The 13,648-nt window shown below is 44.1% G+C and overlaps 1 pseudogene; it reads right to left on the minus strand.

The window, feature by feature from the left end:
- Positions 1–13,135, minus strand: part of LOC138646128 (zinc finger protein 208-like) — a 162,721-nt pseudogene extending 149,586 nt beyond the window's left edge.
- Positions 13,136–13,648: the final 513 nt, after the last annotated feature.

Here is a 13,648-nt window from a genome sequence, read left to right on the forward strand (position 1 = left end):
GAGAGAATCAGCCGAAGTACCACTTGTGACCAAAGGAGTGAACTCTGCCACAGAATTCACAACAGTACCCCCCCCTTGAGGAGGGGTCACCGAACCCTCACCAGAGCCCCCAGGCCGACCAGGATGAGCCACATGAAAGGCACAAACAAGATCGGGAGCATGGACATCAGAGGCAAAAACCCAGGAATTATCTTCCTGAGCATAACCCTTCCATTTAACCAGATACTGGAGTTTCCGTCTTGAAACACGAGAATCCAAAATCTTCTCCACAATATACTCCAATTCCCCCTCCACCAAAACCGGGGCAGGAGGCTCAACAGATGGAACCATAGGTGCCACGTATCTCCGCAACAATGACCTATGGAATACGTTATGTATGGAAAAAGAATCTGGAAGGGTCAGACGAAAAGACACAGGGTTAAGAACCTCAGAAATCCTATACGGACCAATAAAACAAGGTTTAAACTTAGGAGAGGAAACCTTCATAGGAATATGACGAGAAGACAACCAAACCAGATCCCCAACACGAAGTCGGGGACCCACACGGCGTCTGCGATTAGCGAAAAGTTGAGCCTTCTCCTGGGACAAGGTCAAATTGTCCACCACCTGAGTCCAAATCTGCTGCAACCTGTCCACCACAGTATCCACACCAGGACAGTCCGAAGACAACCTGTCCAGAAGAGAAACGAGGATGGAACCCAGAATTGCCGAAAAACGGTGAAACCAAGGTAGCCGAGCTGGCCCGATTATTAAGGGCGAACTCAGCCAAAGGCAAAAAGGACACCCAGTCATCCTGATCAGCAGAAACAAAGCACCTCAGATATGTTTCCAAGGTCTGATTGGTTCGCTCGGTCTGGCCATTAGTCTGAGGATGGAAAGCCGAGGAAAAAGACAAGTCAATGCCCATCCTACCACAAAAGGCTCGCCAAAACCTCGAAACAAACTGGGAACCTCTGTCAGAAACAATATTCTCTGGAATGCCATACAAACGAACCACATACTGGAAGAACAAAGGCACCAAATAAGAGGAGGAAGGCAATTTAGACAAGGGTACCAGATGGACCATCTTAGAAAAGCGATCACAGACCACCCAAATGACTGACATCTTTTGAGAAACGGGAAGGTCAGAAATAAAATCCATAGAGATATGTGTCCAAGGCCTCTTCGGGACCGGCAAGGGCAAAAGCAACCCACTGGCACGAGAACAGCAGGGCTTAGCCCGAGCACAAATCCCACAGGACTGCACAAAAGTACGCACATCCCGCGACAGAGAGGGCCACCAAAAGGATCTAGCCACTAACTCTCTGGTACCAAAGATTCCAGGATGACCAGCCAACACCGAACAATGAAGTTCAGAGATAACTCTATTCGTCCACCTATCAGGGACAAACAGTTTCTCCGCTGGGCAACGATCAGGTTTATTAGCCTGAAATTTTTGCAGCACCCACCGCAAATCAGGGGAGATGGCAGACACAATAACTCCTTCCTTGAGGATACCCGCCGGCTCAGACAAACCCGGAGAGTCGGGTACAAAACTCCTAGACAGAGCATCCGCCTTCACATTTTTAGAGCCCGGAAGGTACGAAATCACAAAGTCAAAACGGGCAAAAAACAATGACCAACGAGCTTGTCTAGGATTCAAGCGCTTGGCAGACTCGAGATAAGTCAAGTTCTTATGATCAGTCAATACCACCACGCGATGCTTAGCTCCTTCAAGCCAATGACGCCACTCCTCGAATGCCCACTTCATGGCCAGCAACTCTCGGTTGCCCACATCATAATTTCGCTCAGCAGGCGAAAACTTCCTGGAAAAGAAAGCGCATGGTTTCATCACTGAGCAACCAGAACCTCTCTGTGACAAAACAGCCCCTGCTCCAATCTCAGAAGCATCAACCTCGACCTGGAACGGAAGAGAAACATCTGGTTGACACAACACAGGGGCAGAAGAAAAACGATGCTTCAACTCTTGAAAAGCTTCCACAGCAGCAGAAGACCAATTGACCACATCAGCACCCTTCTTGGTCAAATCGGTCAATGGTTTAGCAATACTAGAAAAATTGCAGATGAAGCGACGATAAAAATTAGCAAAGCCCAGGAACTTTTGCAGACTTTTCAGAGATGTCGGCTGAGTCCAATCATGGATGGCTTGGACCTTAACAGGATCCATCTCGATAGTAGAAGGGGAAAAGATGAACCCCAAAAATGAAACCTTCTGCACACCAAAGAGACACTTTGATCCCTTCACAAACAAAGAATTAGCACACAGGACCTGAAAAACCGTTCTGACCTGCTTCACATGAGACTCCCAATCATCCGAGAAGATCAAAATGTCATCCAAGTACACAATCAGGAATTTATCCAGGTACTCTCGGAAGATGTCATGCATAAAGGACTGAAACACTGAGGGAGCATTGGCAAGTCCGAACGGCATCACGAGATACTCAAAATGACCCTCGGGCGTATTAAATGCAGTTTTCCATTCATCGCCTTGCTTAATTCGCACCAGATTATACGCACCACGAAGATCTATCTTTGTGAACCAACTAGCCCCCTTAGTCCGAGCAAACAGATCAGATAACAATGGCAAGGGGTACTGAAATTTAACCGTGATCTTATTAAGAAGGCGGTAATCTATACAAGGTCTCAGCGAACCATCCTTCTTGGCTACAAAAAAGAACCCTGCTCCTAATGGCGACGATGACGGGCGAATATGCCCCTTCTCCAGGGATTCCTTCACATAACTGCGCATAGCGGTGTGCTCAGGCACGGACAAATTAAACAATCGACCTTTTGGGAATTTACTACCAGGAATTAAATTGATAGCACAATCACAATCCCTATGCGGAGGTAGGGTATTGGACTTGGGCTCATCAAATACATCCCGGTAATCAGACAAGAACTCCGGGACCTCAGAAGGGGTGGATGACGAAATTGACAGAAATGGAACATCACCATGTACCCCCTGACAACCCCAGCTGGACACCGACATGGATTTCCAATCTAATACTGGATTATTGGCTTGTAGCCATGGCAACCCCAACACAACTACATCATGCAGATTATGCAACACCAGAAAGCGAATAACCTCCTGATGTGCAGGAGCCATGCACATGGTGAGCTGGGTCCAATATTGAGGCTTATTCTTGGCCAAAGGCGTAGCATCAATTCCTCTCAATGGAATAGGACACTGCAAAGGCTCCAAGAAAAACCCACAACGCTTAGCATATTCCAAGTCCATCAAATTCAGGGCAGCGCCTGAATCCACAAATGCCATGACAGAATACGATGACAAAGAGCAGATCAAGGTAACGGACAGAAGAAATTTTGACTGTACAGTACCAATGGTGGCAGACCTAGCGAACCGCTTAGTGCGCTTAGGACAATCAGAGATAGCATGAGTGGAATCACCACAGTAGAAACACAGACCATTCAGACGTCTATGCTCCTGCCGTTCAACTCTGGTCAAAGTCCTATCACACTGCATAGGCTCAGGTTTAAGCTCAGGTAATACCGCCAAATGGTGCACAGATTTACGCTCACGCAAGCGTCGACCGATCTGAATGGCCAAAGACATAGACTCATTCAAACCAGCAGGCATAGGAAATCCCACCATGACATCCTTAAGGGCTTCAGAGAGACCCTTTCTGAATATTGCTGCCAGCGCAGATTCATTCCATTGAGTGAGCACTGACCACTTCCTAAATTTCTGACAATATACCTCTATCTCATCCTGAGCCTGACAAAGAGCCAGCAAATTCTTTTCTGCCTGATCCACTGAATTATGCTCATCGTACAGCAACCCAAGCACCAGGAAAAAGAGAAAAAGAGAGAAAACGCCCAGTCCTGAGGGTCGCCGCGCAAAAAAGAAATGACGATCCTAACCTGTTGAATTGGGTCACCAGAAGAGCGAGGTTTCAAAGCCAGAAATAGTTTACAATTATTTTTGAAACTCAGAAATTTAGTTCTATCTCCAAAAAACAAATCTGGAATAGGAATTCTCGGTTCTAACAAAGAATTCTGAACCACAAAATCCTGAATATTTTGTACTCTTGCCGTGAGCTGATCCACACATGAAGACAGACCTTTAATGTCCATTGCTACACCTGTGTCCTGAACCACCCAAATGTCTAGGGGAAAAAAAGACAAAACACAGTGCAAAGAAAAAAAAATGGTCTCAGAACTTCTTTTTTCCCTCTATTGATAATCATTAGCACTTTTGGCTTCCTGTACTGTTATGAAAGGCAATTCAGAATCACAATGGACATGGAGGTCAGAGCACATACAGTGATCTGACAATAACCCAAAATAATAGAACAAGCTCTGAGACGTGGGAACTCTGCAGACCGCAATCCCTAAGGCTATCAAACCACACTAAAGGTAGCCGTGGAGCGCTCCTGACCAGAACCTAGGCGCCTCGTCACAGCCTGAGAAACTAGCTAGTCCTGAAGATAGAAAAATAAGCCTACCTTGCCTCAGAGAAATTCCCCAAAGGAAAAGGCAGCCCCCCACATATAATGACTGTGAGTAAGATGAAAACACAAACATAGAGATGAAACAGATTAAGCAAAGTGAGGCCCGACTAGCTGAATAGAACGAGGATAGGGAAGATAACTTTGCGGTCAGCACAAAAACCTATAAATAACCACGCAGAGGGGACAAAAAGACCCTCCGCACCGACTAACGGTACGGAGGTGGTCCCTCTGCGTCTCAGAGCTTCCAGCAGGCAAGAAAAACCAATTAAGCAAGCTGGACAGAAAAATAGCAACAAAATAACAATTGCAAAACTTAGCTTTGCAGAGCAGCAGGCCACAGGAACGATCCAGGGAAAAAACAAGTCCTACACTGAAACATTGACAGGAAGCATGGATCAAAGCATCAGGTGGAGTTAAGTAGAGAAGAAGCTAACGAGCTCACCAGATCACCTGAGGGAGGAAACTCAGAAGCTGCAGTACCACTTTCCTCCACAAACGGAAGATCCCAGAGAGAATCAGCCGAAGTACCACTTGTGACCACAGGAGTGAACTCTGCCACAGAATTCACAACAGCTCTAGGAGTCACCTCTCTGTGTTATAGCTCCATGCAACACCTCAGTGACTGGAAGCGAGCGGCTGCAGGGAAATTATAACTTCAATTTCTCCTGGTAGCCGCTTTCCAAGTAACACAGCCTAACATGCTTTAACCCCTTTACCCCCAAGGGTGGTTTGCACGTCAATGACCAGGCCAATTTTTACAATTCTGACCACTGTCCCTTTATGAGGTTATAACTCTGGAACGCTTCAACGGATCCTGGTGATTCTGACATTGTTTTCTCATAACATATTGCACTTCATGATAGTTGTAAAATTTCTTTGATATTACCTGCGTTTATTTGTAAAAAAAAATGGAAATTTGACGAAAATGTTGAAAATTTCGCAATTTTCCAAATTTGAATTTTTATGCAATTAAATCACAGAGACATGTCACACAAAATGCTTAATAAGTAACATTTCCCACATGTCTACTTTACATCAGCACAATTTTGGAACCAAAATTTTTTTTGTTCGGGAGTTATAAGGGTTAAAATTGACCAGCAATTTCTCATTTTTACAACACCATTTTTTTTTTAGGGACCACATCTCATTTGAATACATTTCAAAAACCTGACCGGCACATCCAAACATAGACTAAGTGTGAACAGGTGCTGAACCCAGAGTCGCCAACTCGTATATAGCTAAGTAAATAAGGCAGCACACTGCAGCGCTAAAATATGTAAACTGGAAATATGAAATTTGAACTGCATTACTGCACTAGAAATATGAAAAATGAGAGCTTTTAGCGCATAAAAATGGCCAATTTTATGTGTACCTGGTAGCCCCTTTACGGCATCTCTCTTATACCAGGTCCTAAACTTGCCTTACCTCGCTGAGAATAAACGTCTCCATCTGAATGGGTACATGTGAAAACCTCTTCCTAGACTAAAATTCTCTCTCTCTGTGGAGGGGTACTGGACCTGCTGTAATTAAAACACCTGAAGCTAGGAGGCGGAGTGCACGATCAGAAGGCTAAAGAATACATTTCAAAAACCTGACCGGCACATCCAAACATAGACTAAGTGTGAACAGGTGCTGAACCCAGAGTCGCCAACTCGTATATAGCACACAGAAACCCCCCAATTATAACTGAAACCCTAATCCAAACACACCCCTAACCCTAATCCCAATGGTAACCCTAACCACACCTCTAACCCAGACACACCCCTAATCCCAACCCTATTCCCAACCGTAAATGTAATCCAAACCCTAACCCTAACTATAGCCCCAATCCTAACTGTATCCTTAACCCTAGCCCCAACCCTAACCCTAGCCCTAACCCTAGCCCTAACCCTAAAGGGAAAATGGAAATAAATACATTTTTTTAATTTTTTAATTTCTCCCTAACTAAGGGGGTGATAAAGGGGGGTTTGATTTACTTTTATAGCGGGTTTTTTAGCGGAGAGAGAGAGAATTTTAGTCTAGGAAGAGGTTTTCACATGTACCCATTCAGATGGAGACGTTTATTCTCAGCGAGGTAAGGCAAGTTTAGGACCTGGTATAAGAGAGATGCTGTAAAGGGGCTACCAGGTACACATAAAATTGGCCATTTTTATGCGCTAAAAGCTCTCATTTTTCATATCTCTAGTGCAGTAATGCAGTTCAAATTTCATATTTCAAGTTTACATATTTTAGCGATGCAGTGTGCTGCCTTATTTACTTAGCTAAACACATCTCATTTGAAGTCATTTTGAGGGGTCTATATGATAGAAAATACCTAAGTGTGACACCATTCTAAAAACTGCACCCCTCAAGGTGCTCAAAACCACATTCAAGAAGTTTATTAACCCTTCAGGCGTTTCACAGGAATTTTTGGAATGTTTAAATAAAAATGAACATTTAACTTTTTTTCACAAAAAATTTAATTCAGCTCCAATTTGTTTTATTTTACCAAGGGTAACAGGAGAAAATGGACCCAGAAAGTTGTTGTACAAGTTGTCCTGAGTACGCCGATACCCCATAGGTGGGGTAAACCACTGTTTGGGCGCATGACAGAGCTCGGAAGGAAAGGAGGGCAATTTGACTTTTCAATGCAAAATTGACAGGAATTGAGATGGGACGCCATGTTGCGTTTGGTGAGCCACTGATGTGCCTAAACATTGAAACCCCCCACAAGTGACACCATTTTGGAAGGTAGACCCCCTAAGGAACTTACCTAGAGGTGTAGTGAGCACTTTGACCCACCGAGTGCTTCACAGAAGTTTATAATGCAGAACCGTAAAAATAAAAAATCATATTTTTTCACAAAAATCATATTTTTGCCCCCAATTTTTTATTTTCCCAAGGGTAAGAGAAGAAATTGGACCACAAAGGTTGTTGTACAATTTGTCCTGAGTATGCTGATACCCCATAGTGGTGGTAAACCACTGTTTGGGCGCATGGGAGAGCTCGGAAGGGAAGGAGCGCCGTTTGACTTTTCAATGCAAAATTGACAGGAATTGAGATGGGACGCCATGTTGCATTTGGAGAGCCACTGATGTTTCTACCCATTGAAACCCCCCACAAGTGACACCATTTTGGAAAGTAGACCCCCTAAGGAACTTATCTGGATGTGTGGTGAGCACTTTGACCCACCAAGGGCTTCACAGAAGTTTATAATGCAGAGCCATAAAAATAAAACAAAAATTTTTTCCCACAAAAATTATTTTTTGGCCCCCAGTTTTGTATTTTCCCGAGGGTAACAGGAGAAATTGGACCCCAAAAGTTGTTGTACAATTTGTCCTGAGTACGCTGATACCCCATATGTGGGGGGGAACCACCGTTTAGGCACATGGGAGGGCTCGGAAGGGAAAGAGCGCCAGTTGGAATGCAGACTTAGATGGAATGGTCTGCAGGTGTCACATTGCGTTTGCAGAGCCCCTGATGTACCTAAACAGTAGAAACCCCCCACAAGTGACACCATTTTGGAAAGTAGACCCCCTAAGGAACGTATCTGGATGTGTGGTGAGCACTTTGACCCACCAAGGGCTTCACAGAAGTTTATAATGCAGAGCCGTAAAAATAAAACAAAAATTTTTTTCCCACAAAAATTAATTTTTAGCCCCCAGTTTTGTATTTTTCCTATGGTAACAGGAGAAATTGGGCCCCAAAAGTTGTTGTCCAATTTGTCCTGAGTACGCTGATACCCCATATGTGGGGGGAATGTTGTGAATTCCGTTCTTGGGCTCCCTCCTGTGGTTTTGAGTGGTATGGCTGCTTCTTGGATTTAGCTTCTGCAGCTGTTTTCACTGATCGTCTTTCTGGCTCGGCTATATTAGTCTGGCCTTTTCCCTCATTCAATGCCAGTTGTCATTGTTCCTGCCTGGAGTCTTTGCTCTTAGGATTTTCCTGACACTCTGACCAATTCAGCAAAAGCTAAGTCCTTGCTTGTTATTTTGCAGTTCTCTTGTTTTTGACTTGTGGTTCTCCACTTTCTATGTTTTGTTCATTTGTCCAGCTTATCAGTATGGATCTATTCAGCTAGGCTGGAAGCTCTGGGCAGCAGAGTTTGCCCTCCACACCTTTAGTCAGTTGTGGAGATTTTTGCATTTCTCTGCGGTGGACTTTTTCTAGTTTTTATTACTGACTGCACAGTTCTCTGTCCTGTACTTTTTCCTATCTAGCTAGAAGTGGCCTCCTGTGCTAAATCTTGTTTCATACTACGTATGTCATTTCCTTCTCCTCTCACAGTCATTATTTGTGGGGGGCTAATCTATCCTTTGGGAATTTTCTCTGAGGCAAGATAGGTTTCCTGCTTCTATCTTTAGGGTTAGTTAGTTCTCCGGCTGTGACGAGATGCATAGGCAGTGTTAGGAGCATTCCACGGCTGCTTCTAGTGTTGTGTTAAGCTTAGGGACTGCGGTCAGTATAGTTGCCACCTGCTCAGAGCTAGACGCATGTCGCTCCTTAATCACCAGACCATAAGAGGGGAACCACCGTTTGGGCGCATGGGAGGGGTTGGAAGGGAAGGAGCGCCATTTGGAATGCAGACTTAGATGGAATGGTCTGCAGGCGTCACATTGCGTTTGCAGAGCCCCTAATGTACCTAAACAGTAGAAACCCCCCAAAAGTGACCCCATATTGGAAACTGGACCCCCCAAGGAACTTATCTAGATGTGTTGTGAGAACTTTGAACCCCCAAGTGTTTCACTAGAGTTTATAACGCAGAGCCGTGAAAATAAAAAATCTTTTTTTCCCACAAAAATTATTTTTTAGCCCCCAGTTTTGTATTTTCCCAAGGGTGATAGGAAAAATTGGACCCCAAAAGTTGTTGTCCAATTTGTCCTGAGTACGCTGACACCCCATATGTTGGGTAAACCCCTGTTTGGGCACACGGGAGAGCTCGGAAGGGAAGGAGCACTGTTTTACTTTTTCAACGCAGAATTGGCTGGAATTGAGATCGGACGCCATGTTGCGTTTGGAGAGCCCCTGATGTGCCTAAACAGTGGAAACCCCCCAATTATAACTGAAACCCTAATCCAAACACACCCCTAACCCTAATCCCAATGGTAACCCTAACCACACCTCTAACACAGACACACCCATAACCCTAATCCTACCCCTATTCCCAACCGTAAATGTAATCCAAACCCTAACCCTAACTTTAGCCCCAACCCTAACCCTAACTTTAGCCCCAACCCTAACTGTAGCCTTAACCCTAACCCTAACCCAAACCCTAGCCCTTACCCTAGCCCTAACCCTAAACCTAGCCCTAACCCTAGCAGGAAAATGGAAATAAATACATATTTTAAATTTTTTTTTATTTTTCCCTAACTAAGGGAGTGATGAAGGGGGGTTTGATTTACTTTTATAGCGGGTTATTTAGCGGATTCTTATGATTGGCAGCCGTCATACACTGAAAGACGCTTTTTATTGCAAAAACTATTTTTTGCGTTACCACATTTTGAGAGCTATAATTTTTCCATATTTGAGTCCACAGAGTCATGTGAGGTCTTGTTTTTTGCAGGACGAGTGGACATTTTTATTGGTAACATTTTTGGGCACGTGACATTTTTTGATCGTTTTTTTATTCCGATTTTTGTGAGGCAGAATGACCAAAAACCAGCTATTCATGAATTTCTTTTGGGGGAGGCGTTTATACCGTTCCGCGTTTGGTAAAATGGATAAAGCAGTTTTATTCTTCGGGTCAGTGCGATTACAGCGATACCTCATTTATATATTTTTTTATGTTTTGGCGCTTTTATACGATAAAAACTATTTTATAGCAAAAATAATTATTTTTGCATTGCTTTATTCTGAGGGCTATAAGTTTTTTATTTTTTTGCTGATGATGCTGTGTTGTGGCTCATTTTTTGCGGGACAAGATGATGTTTTCAGTGGTACCATGGTTATTTATATACGTCTTTTTGATCGCGTGTTATTCCACTTTTTGTTTGGCGATATGAGAATAAAGTGTTGTTTTTTGCCTCGTTTTTTTTTTTTTTTAACGGTGTTCACTGAAGGAGTTAACTAGTGATATAGTTTTATAGGTGGGGTTGTTACGGATGCGGCGATACTAAATATGTGTACTTTTATTGCTTTTTTATAGATATATTTAGATAAAGAAATGTATTTAGAGGAACAATATTTTTTGGGGGGGGAATATTTTGGGAATTTTTTTAAAATTGTTTTTACACATTGGAATATTTTTTTTTTTTTACACTATAACATTGCCCGAGGGGGGGCATCATGTTATAGTGTAAGATCGCTGATCTGACACCTTGCTGTGCAGTGTGTCAGATCAACGATCTGACATGCACAGCTGCAGGCTTCACAGTGCCTGCTCTGAGCAGGCGCTGTGAAGCCACCTCCCTCCCTGCAGGACCCGGATGCCGTGGCCATCTTGGATCTGGGCCTGTAAGGAGAAGGAGGAGGTAAGAGACCTTCGCAGCAACGTGATCACATCGCGTTGCTCCGGGGGTCTCAGGGAAGCCCACAGGGAGCCCCCTCCCTGCGTGATGCTTCCCTATACCGCCGGCACACCGCAATCATATTTGATCGTGGTGTGCCGGGGGTTAATGTGCCGTGGGCGGTCTGTGACCGCTCCTGGCACATAGTGCCGGATGTCAGCTGCGATAGGCAGCTGACACCCGGCCGCGCTCCCCCTGTGAGCGCGGCCGATCGCTATGACATACTATCCCGTCAAGGGTCAGATAGGCCCAGGTCACCTCGACGGGATAGTACGTCCAAGGTCAGAGAGGGGTTAAATATTATTTACCTACAGGTTACCATTATATCTACAGGTAAAGAGCGTTTTTGTAGCTGACAGGTTTTCTTTAAGGGTTCATTTACACAGGCAGATATTGGCCTGTAACAAGCACTGGCTCATGATGTTGGAACATTTTTTCTCTCTCCCCATTTTGTTGAATGATAAATAATAATTGGTTTCCATATTGCATCTTTTAGTGAGTGCTGTGCAAATTATGTCTATTCTATACCACTGGCACCCCATCATCCATGTGACAGAGTGCAGGACTTGATCATATTGCGTCACTTGTGCCCGTGTGTAAAAGGAGTCTGGCACCTCCCCGCATTCAACTTATCAGCATCATACATGCCGATATAGTTGAAAGCAGTGATGGAGGAGAGCATGTCAGATGATGTTCTATCTCCCATCACTCCCCCTCTGCCTCTGACTCAGCGTGTGCCAGAGGAGGAGTTGATACGGTCCACAGAAGCCAGAGCAGGGGGAATGAGAAGGAGAGGTAAGTATTGTGTGTGTATGCATTGTAGTGTGCGTGTGTGTGTCTTCTGCACTATACTTTTTGTGGGGGGAATGCACTATACTGTGTGTGTGTTGGGGACTGCACTATACAGTGTGTGGGGGGGGCTGCACTATACTGTATGTTATTATTATTATTTTTGTGTGGTTGTGTGTTTATGAGAGAGCTGAATTATACTGTGTGTGAGGGGGGCTGAATTATACTGTGTGTGAGTGGGGCTGCATTATTCTCTGATGGCACTGCATTATACTTTTAGGGGGCTGCATTATACTCTGAAAGGGCTGCATCATGCTCTATGAGGGGACTATGTTATACTCTACGATGAGGGCTGCAGTATATTCTGAGGGGGCATCATTGTACTCTATGAGGAGGGCTGCAGTATACTCTTAGGGGGCTGCAGTATACTCTGAGGAGGGCTGTAGTATACTCTGTGGGGGCTGAATTTTACTATATGTACTATATGAGACCTGCATTATACGGTATCAAGGACTATCTGTACCAATCATTCTTCCTCAGCCGTGCGTTAGGGTAGGTTAACATGGTCAGTAAATGATACAGGTTGGACGCTGTGTACTTTTGCAGCATCCAGATGAAACAGCATAGTGGATCGGATTTCAAGAAATCCCATGCCCACTACGCGTGCATCGATGCCCGCAGCTCACCACGGAGACCGACATGAGTCACGTCTCTCCAGACTGCCACATATCTATTCATCTTGCGGAGACAGGAGCCTTAGCAAGGTAAATTTCACCTGTACAATGTATTGGATGCGGTGAATCCGAACAGTTCAATGAACACATGCAGAATCACCTACGTTCAATAGCCAGCAGTGGACATCTGCTGCATCCAAAGCGCTGCCAAGTACTGAACGTTGGAACATACCCTAAAGAGGCCGGGAAAGAAGCATGGAACGATGTCAATATTTTCGATCACGCTTGTTTAGCTGCCTGAACTCAGCGCATGTAAATACAACAGAAATGTTTGTGTGATGGTGCAATATGTGAGCATTTAGGACACCACTTGAAACTTTACCCAGGGCCCCACTTTGTCTAACTTCAGCCCTGCTTAGATCCAAGTTATAGATACACAACCGGTCTTATTACATATTGCTATATTACATTTTCAGTCATACATAATCTGTATTTTAGCTGAATGGAGGAATCTATGGCAAAAAAAGCTGAGAAAACACATAACATGTAACTTCAAGCCTAAAATTTTCCGGTCTGGTGAATGAGGAGAAATTGACTCTGCTCTATTTAATGGTGACTCCTCACTGGGGCAGTTACCTGTAGGAACGTCCTCTTTGCACCACTCATCATATCGCACATCGCATTTTCCTTTCTCCATTCAGCTTTGATATTCTTCAGATATTTGCCTGGATGTCAAAGCTGTGAAAGTAATAATGTAAAAGTCACAGACAGAAAGAAAACTCAGGTGGAATGTTCTAGATGGAGGCTTTTACAACAAGTTCATGATGCACCTGAGCCCCCAAAAGATGCTGACATCTCTGCCTCCTATATCACTGGGGCTGCCCGCAGTCAGTACGGCAGCGTGTTGTGATAGAAGCAGACGTCACTGTAAGTAACTGCATTATGGCAGTGATTTCCTTCATTATTTTGTCTTCAAATTTCAGATGCACTAGCATTTTTAAGTTTCCATAAATTGAGGAATATTTTGTCTGGAAATATTTTATTTTGGGGGCACATGCTATTTTTTGTGCGGTTGGAAGCAATTTAGCAGTTTTTTTTATGACATTCACTTCTGATATAAATGTCATGTTAGAAAAGTCATCCACCCTTTTTTTTTATATTTACTTGCATCCTTCATGCCAATGCAGTTGAAAGCAATGGTGAAGAAGGGAGCGTCAGCCATCATTCT

The sequence above is a fragment of the Ranitomeya imitator genome, chromosome 7, assembly GCF_032444005.1.
Source record: "Ranitomeya imitator isolate aRanImi1 chromosome 7, aRanImi1.pri, whole genome shotgun sequence".
Classification (NCBI taxonomy): Eukaryota; Metazoa; Chordata; class Amphibia; order Anura; family Dendrobatidae; genus Ranitomeya; species Ranitomeya imitator.